The sequence below is a fragment of the Limulus polyphemus genome, unplaced genomic scaffold (genome assembly GCF_000517525.1).
Source record: "Limulus polyphemus unplaced genomic scaffold, Limulus_polyphemus-2.1.2 Scaffold95, whole genome shotgun sequence".
Classification (NCBI taxonomy): domain Eukaryota; kingdom Metazoa; phylum Arthropoda; class Merostomata; order Xiphosura; family Limulidae; genus Limulus; species Limulus polyphemus.
Window position 1 is genome coordinate 308,176 of NW_013665705.1, and position 7,695 is coordinate 315,870.

The following is a 7,695-nucleotide window of genomic DNA, read 5'->3' on the forward strand; positions in this document are numbered from 1 at the left end:
TGCCCCAGACACCACTCAACCACCAGGACCCTCTCCTCCCCTTCAGGGGTCGCCACACACGGCAAACACGTGGCTGGATGTTTATATCCTAGAGGAGGTAACTAAGAATACAGAACCTTCCCTGGGAGGTCCCCTCACCACGTACAGGAATCCACCCCGAGGGGTACAGTTTAGGAGAGGAGTAGCTTGAGCTATGGTAAAGGTTCAACAAGAAAGGCATAGACAGGGAGGTCCATCTGCACCACCTTCCAAGGCTGTTAGGTATGACAAAATAAATCACTTTCTTGAATCTTGCTCTCAGGACAAAAAAAACAAAACAAAAAAACTAAGCGTGGCAGGGATTTAGTTTGAAGAAAGAGAGAACGAAGGTGCTCGGGAACATTTGTTCCCCTTCAACCCCGCGCGTATTCGGTTGAGCTTCGTGGTTCTTAATTTATTTGACGTGTTGAGTCGTTTGTGGTTCTAGAGAGTGGAGTCGGGAAGCCGTGCAGGCGGTCGGAAAGGATCGAAGCAGCCTCGTGAAGTTCGAGGACGGCTGACGGGGCAGAGAGAAGGACCAAGACTCTCACCAAGCAACGAGTTTCCTTATTGTCTTTTAAAATACATGATTATGTTTTAAATTTTCCGAACTTAGACTTATGCGTAGAATTTTTGTCAAAAGTGTAGGTTTGAAGTTATATTATAATTTTGTCTGAGGAATTTGTTTAAAGAAATGAGATTGAATTAGAATGAATTAGAAGGATTAGAATTAAAATGAATTAGCATTAAACGGACCCTTTTCAGGGTTGGGCTCTCTGGACTATGCCAGAGATACTTTAGATGTGGGGGAAACCGGAGTACCCGGAGAAAACCCACTTTCACAGGTTTATTCCATCTAACCTGTGCCCAGGCTGAAAAGAGAAAAAGGATTATGACATGATGTAAGTGGTGACCTTTTCGTGTAAGTCGTTTACTGTGTTGGGTTATTTAGGCAGTGTAAATTGTATGGGGAAATGTGTTTCGTGGGCGCGCTTGATATTTTATGTAATGATGCTGTTAAACTGTTTCTTGTGCTTGCCTTGGTGTGGTATTTATCGGATAATTTTGTTAGTCTTTCTCTGAGTGTGGGGAGGTTACTTAGTTTATGGATGATTTTTTCGGAGGTGAACGTGGGTAATCTTAGTGATAATCTGATTGCTCTGTTTTGCTGAATTTTGAGTTTTTTGAGGTTATTCTTAGACATATTGTAGGTTATTTGGCAACCATATTCTATAAGTGGGCGGATGAATGTTTTATAGATTCTTAAGGCTGTTGATGGTGAACAGTTTGAGTGTTTCGCTGTTAATGAACTTATATAACTAATTCGTTTGTTGATTGACGAGTGAATATTTTGTACGTGTTTGTTCCATGTAAGTCTGGTGTCAAAAGTGATTCCTGAGAATTTGATGTTATTGCTAATTTGTATCTGGGTGCCTCCTAGCGTTAGTTTGATTTTCTTAAGAGTGATTTTGCTCACAGGGCAGATTTTGTGTGTGTGCATTAAAAATACCAGACTGAGGTGCACTAAGTGTGAGAAAAGACTACACAAGGCATGCAGTGATGTGTTCCACAGAAAATAAAATGCAAATTATATGATCTGCTAACTTGTAAAGGCAGAAAACAGATTTACATCATTGAATAGAGTTGTTTAAACATTTGTTTAACAACAAGTAAAAGCTTGGAATGGTCTATTCTTTCATTAGGGGTGTGTGTGTGAGCCAGACTAGTTTCGGAGAATTCCACTTCTCATCAGTGTCCCTGGACACTACCAATGAAATATCAGACCAAACCAAGCCTTTATAGTAGTGAGGTATCGCTTAAATACACCATTTAGATTTACACCAGTATAATGAAAGATTTTCTTTCTGTTCAATGAATAAAAGGAAAAAATATCTTAGAGTTTAGAGTATTTTCATTAACATTTATACTATTTAGTTGAATAACTGAACAGTAATTGTTCTACGTTTTACTTGTAAAAATCGAAAATGTATTTACGTAACTATAATAGCTACAAAATTGTGTTTTAGTTCAATAAATAAAAGATTCATTTTGTAGTTTCTAGGTATTTTAGTCATATTTTATTCAGTAAGTAAAAAATACAATCAAGAATGTTGAATATTTGTTATTACATATAAAATACCTTAGGGAAGATGCCAACATTCCCATTTTGGGAACATATAAAAAAAAACAGAGAAACTATATATCTAATACAAAAGTTAGATTGGTTCTTCAAAAAAGTGAGAAAAATGAACTAACATTCCAATTTTTATAGGTTTTTCATTAGTAGGTCACATAGCAGCCAATAAAGGGTTGAAGACACGACAGCCACGCCTATAGTTTCATCTTATTTAGAAACACGGAAGCCGTGCCCCTTAGCATCAGCCATCTTGAAAATTAATTTTCTTAATAACAATTTCATATATAAAATGTACTTCTAAATATGGTAAAAACCTCAAGTCACAGTTTTAAGTGAAGATTTTTCTAGAATTTTTAACTTTATTAAACCTTCCAATCTTAGTGTTATCATGAAAATCCAGAGCTAACTAGCAAACAAACAAATTACATTAAAAATATACAGCTTAAAACAATATCATGTCAGCACATTCATGACAACCTGAATACTTTGTGGTATGCAGTTTGCTGCGCATGTCCCCCATTCAGTCTTTTCATTTTATTATAAGCAGCTCAGTCAAATTTATAATAAAAAAAATTAAGACAGATCATCTGCAGATACACAAGTATATTATATATATAATAAAGCAATGCACAATTATCAATTAACAGTTTACTGTACTTAAAATACAACTTTCGAGTAATAACAATTATATTTTTTGCTAAGAGTAGTTAAATTATGAAATGTATAAAGAATCAACATTCTTAAGTAAACACAAGAATGGTAACATGTTAAAATAGTGTGAATAACTTTACACCAGTCTTAGTAATAGAATGGTTCATGTACAGATAAAAGTAATAACATATGAGAAAAGATAATTTAATGTATATATATCTAGACTACAAATTACCTTTTTAAAATAGTAACAATACAAATAAATGGGCCTAGTAGTACTAAACTACACTGTACTGTAGTAACATGAACAACTAAATGAGCAAATGTCTCGTGTAAGTTACAGTTATGCTGACTTAACGACTTACAAGTCTTAGTCAGTTAATGCGATATTTTTTATAAGAACTTCCTTCTAAACATTCTGTAATATAAAATTAAATAAGGAGTTGATACTTTCATTTCAATTTTAATAAATTACAGAATTTGTAAAAGTTTTTAATTAATTAAAATGTTCCTCGTATGCTGTTAGTGTTACTGCGTTAGCCCTACAGCCTACAGTATTACTATTTCAAACGTAGTAATCGTTTGTTCAGATAGGCTTACAATTAACAAATGTAATAAATAAAACAAAGAAATAGGCCGTCTATATTACATAAAATAGTACTTACGAAATATATTTGTTAACAATAAAAAGTGAAATAAATAAAGTTAGCACAAACAGACATTTACTGAAAGATACGATACGGCGGGATGAGATTTCGCGACACACCGATTTTTCATGCATGTAACGTAACAACTCACGTTTTATAGGTAAAATTACACAAGGACTTTTCTCCCCGTTAAAAAATATTAATTTACCTACGTTACGAGTCTTAAAAAATAACTTATACCCGTTGTCAATATGTAATGTACAGTTTATAAGTATAACCCCAAAACATATTTACGCCCTAGTCTAGATCTGCTTCTATCACTCATTTACTGTTCAAGTTCAAGAGATGTATCAAACTATGCCTAGTAGTAGTAATAAAAATCAAAATCCTAAAAGTATTTTGTATACTACTATAAATCGTCTTAATTAAACTTAAAGCAACAAAATTTCTTAAATGCTATACTTACAAGTGAAACTCGTGAATTAAGAAATTGGCATACACACGTACTTGATTTACCAATACAATATGTAAGTACGTAGTTAAAACAGCACATATAAAACAATTTTCCACACTTAATCGTAGATATAAGTCTATGTACGTGAACTCTACGAAATCAACAATAATCACAACTTTCTCAGAACGATTATTCTAGATTTTCTAGAAGCTCATGACGTGTTACTAGCGTCACATGACTTCCGCTGTCATAACAGTATTAACGAATCTTTAGACTGTGAAATAATAACTGAAACGCATAAGAGACATATACATCACATGAGTTTATTTCTATCCGTATCTGTTATAATAATAAGTAACCTTTGCTTAGTAACTATCGTGAATTGATAGTTGATCGTAAATTGCTATGGAAACACTTTATCAGTTGTGTTATCGCACGACTGATTGCTTTGTTGGCTCATACTTGCAGGAGGTTACGGTTATTGTTAATACGGTTTCAACGTCACTGGATCAATCAGGTATGCGCGCCATTTTATTATTTCCGAATTACTAAATTTTATAAGATTGCTTTTCCGAAAATGATTAATACTTACATTAATGTTTAAGTAAGACAACTAGAACTTCAGAAACAATGTTTGCTAAGATACCTTCAATAAAGACGGATTGAATGAAACAGCTGTAACGGTTTAATACTTTTATGAACTGAAATTGATCCTTCAAAATCAAAACCAAACCTAGACAGTCAAAATATTATTGCTTTTAGTTAAGAGAAATTGATCCTTCAAAATCAAAACCAAACCTAGACATTCAAAATATTATTGCTTTTAATTAAGAGAGATTTGTGTTAATCTTTTAATAGAGACGATCAAAACATTTAACCATACAACAACAACAAAAACTTTTAATTGGCTAATTTGCACATTTAACCATGTTTAATGTGATAGATTTTTTTATTGTCGGTAAGCAGATAGCTAATTGGTATTCACTTTATCGACATTTGCTTAGCAATAACTATAATATTTACACTGTTGATACCTCTTTGCGATCTATGTGTATAGATTTAGTCGTGTTTGACATAAACTTGTTAACTTTCTGTTAGATGTAACGTTAGAATAATTTGCAGTAGTGACCTATTGGTTATCATGTTCGACTATAGATCGGAGTTTTCATGGTTTCGCACTTGTTACCGCCACAAAAAATAGAAAAATCGCCCTCCGCAATTTGGGGCCGTTTATGTGTTATAAGAGTGACGGTCAAATACCACCATTCGAGCTGGCGGTGGGTAGTGTTAATTAGCTGTTTTCGATCTACTCTATCACACACACACACACAAAATAGGGACAGCTATCGCAAATAGTCCTCGAATAGCTTTGCCCGAAATAGTCCTCGAATAGCTTTGCCCGAAATTAAGAGACAATAACATTTTTCCAGTAACAAAATATTTGAATATTAAATGAATTAATTTTTCATTAATTAAGTTTTCGATACCCGTGGTGGGTAGAGCAGAGACAGCCCATTGTGTAGCTTTGTAATTAAGCACAAAACTCTACAATGGGCTATCTATGCTCTCCCTACCATGGGTATCGAAACCCAGATTCTAGGGTTGTAAGTCCGCAAACATACCACTTTGCCACTAGTGGGCGGTTCGAAAGAAAGGGAGAATTACAATGATAACAATATTTTAAGTTCAACTAGGTGATAAGATGTCTAATACTATTAAAACAGACTTGAAATAACTTAAAATATTAAATTTAATAGAAAGGATTATGAGAATGAGTTTCACATTTAAAGAAAATGTCTTTAAAACATGTTTTGGGGATATATGAATGATGTATGGAGCAACTTATTATCTATATTCTTGTTCGTATATAAGAGAAAGTGTGTGATTTCTCATCTTACAACGATTATGGAAAATATTTTACTTAAATGTTTGGGATACTTTCACCTACTTTAAATAATAAAATTTATGAAATCGGTACCGATATCAAATGAAGTTCTATTAATTATTTGGAAAGTACATTTCTTGGTTCTAGTGTATTTGTGTAAAGTAACTAAACAACTATTTGCACTAATCCTCCCTAATTTTGAAGAGGTAGACCACCAACCGCCTATTCTTGGGTTATTCTAATCGAATAGTGGAATTGACCGTCACATTATAACTCTTTCTTGACTGAACCGGTAGCATGTTCTGTGATGGGATTAGAATCCATGCTCTGCAGATTGGGAGTCGAGTGCCTTAACCACCAGCTTATACCAGACCTGGGGAAAAAAGATGATGAAATAAATGCTTAAACTAAGCCTAAACAGACATCGTAATTTTTTTTTAAATTTTAGTTTGAAAGCTGTTCTTTAAGATGCTGAGAATGCTAATTAAAGGTATTTGGAAAACACCACGTATGAACACTACACTGTAAAGCTAGTAACTTTAAAAGAAGATTCTTGATCATTAATTACTTTAATGTGTTTCAGTATTACATAACTCTTTTGTCATTTTGAAATTGGGCCTGGAATGGCCATATGGTTAGGGTGCTCCACTCTCAACTTGATGGTCACAAGTTCAAATCCCCGTTGTACCAAACATGGTCATCCTTTCAGCTGTGGAGGCATTATATTGTGATGGTCAATCCCACTATTCGTTGGTAAAAGAGTAACCGAAGAGTTGGAGGAGGATAGTGATGACTAGCTGCCTTCCCTCTGCTTTCTTTCACTGCTACATTAGGGAGGGCGAACGCAGATAGCTTTTGTGTAGCTTTGCGAGAAATTCAAACCAAATCATTTTGAAATGTAATCCATGGCAGAACTTTCATGTTCTCCAGCTACATGTAATATCAAACCTACTATTTTAAACTAAATTCCCCGTTTTTATAAATTATATAAAAACCTGCTAACTGTAATTAGCGGGATTACTTGCAATATCTATGTTTTTCTCTCTATGGACGAATAAAAAAATCCATGTCATTTTGGGGGAAAACTTATTAACTATACAAACTTCATAATGAAGTAGCAATCTTGCTAATAAAAGTATTTGAATGTATCCGTATATAACTTTTAAGATCGCAAACTCAGCAGTTTTTACTTACCAAAACAAATAATATTTTGGGACTTTCTCATCCTTAATTATTATTTAGAATAATTTTCCAAAGCCTAATTTGCTCTTAAATTCAAGAAAAGAAAAAAAATGTCTGCTTGTATGTCTAATACTTTAACCCTTTTGATTATTATAACAATTTGTAGCGGAATTCACTAGCTTACTGTATAACAAGTATTACTCAAACAATGACTATGGGAAGGGCTAACCCAATTACAAATGATGAAAAGTGAAATAACTGTTTTCAATTCATCTTATACTGAAGTAAGTTGAAATAAAACTTAAGTTCAAATTGGTTTAACGGTTTGATAAATTTAAGATAGAAATGTTGAACTCATGGATCAGCTTATTATAGAAACCCTCATTAAGCAATAGAACTGGAATCAAAGGCACAGAAAGACTAGTTTTAGTTTTACGTCTTCTTTTTGATCCACCTCGGATTAAATATATGTACATCCACATTAATCTTGGCCTTAGACGCATACAAGTCAGTACTAGGGATCTTGCTCTGATAACTTCAAAATAGCAATCAAAATTAAAATAATTTCATTATTTTCATCTCTCCCGAATGTGCCAATAGATATTGTTGCATATCTGCTTGTTTGATAATTTCCGGGGAACTTCAGTGATACAAGTCCTTTCGTGATTAAACCAGTTTATTTTTCCTTGATACAACTTTTAGTAATACTCAAAATTTCCAC

The 7,695-nt window shown here is 33.5% G+C and overlaps 1 protein-coding gene and 1 long non-coding RNA gene across 2 annotated transcripts in view; one reads left to right on the forward strand and one right to left on the reverse strand.

Moving 5' to 3' along the window:
• The window catches only part of LOC106469282, a 35,219-nt gene extending 31,154 nt beyond the window's left edge, over nucleotides 1–4,065 (reverse strand). The window contains exon 1 of the long non-coding RNA XR_001291427.2: nucleotides 3,920–4,065. This is a non-coding gene — a long non-coding RNA (uncharacterized LOC106469282). The remainder of the gene's footprint in view (nucleotides 1–3,919) is intronic.
• Nucleotides 4,066–4,156: 91 nt separating this feature from the next.
• Nucleotides 4,157–7,695, forward strand: part of LOC106469327 — a 7,338-nt gene continuing 3,799 nt past the window's right edge. Inside the window, exon 1 of the mRNA XM_013929820.2 lies at nucleotides 4,157–4,424. The gene's annotated coding sequence lies outside the window, so the exon portion shown is untranslated. The remainder of the gene's footprint in view (nucleotides 4,425–7,695) is intronic.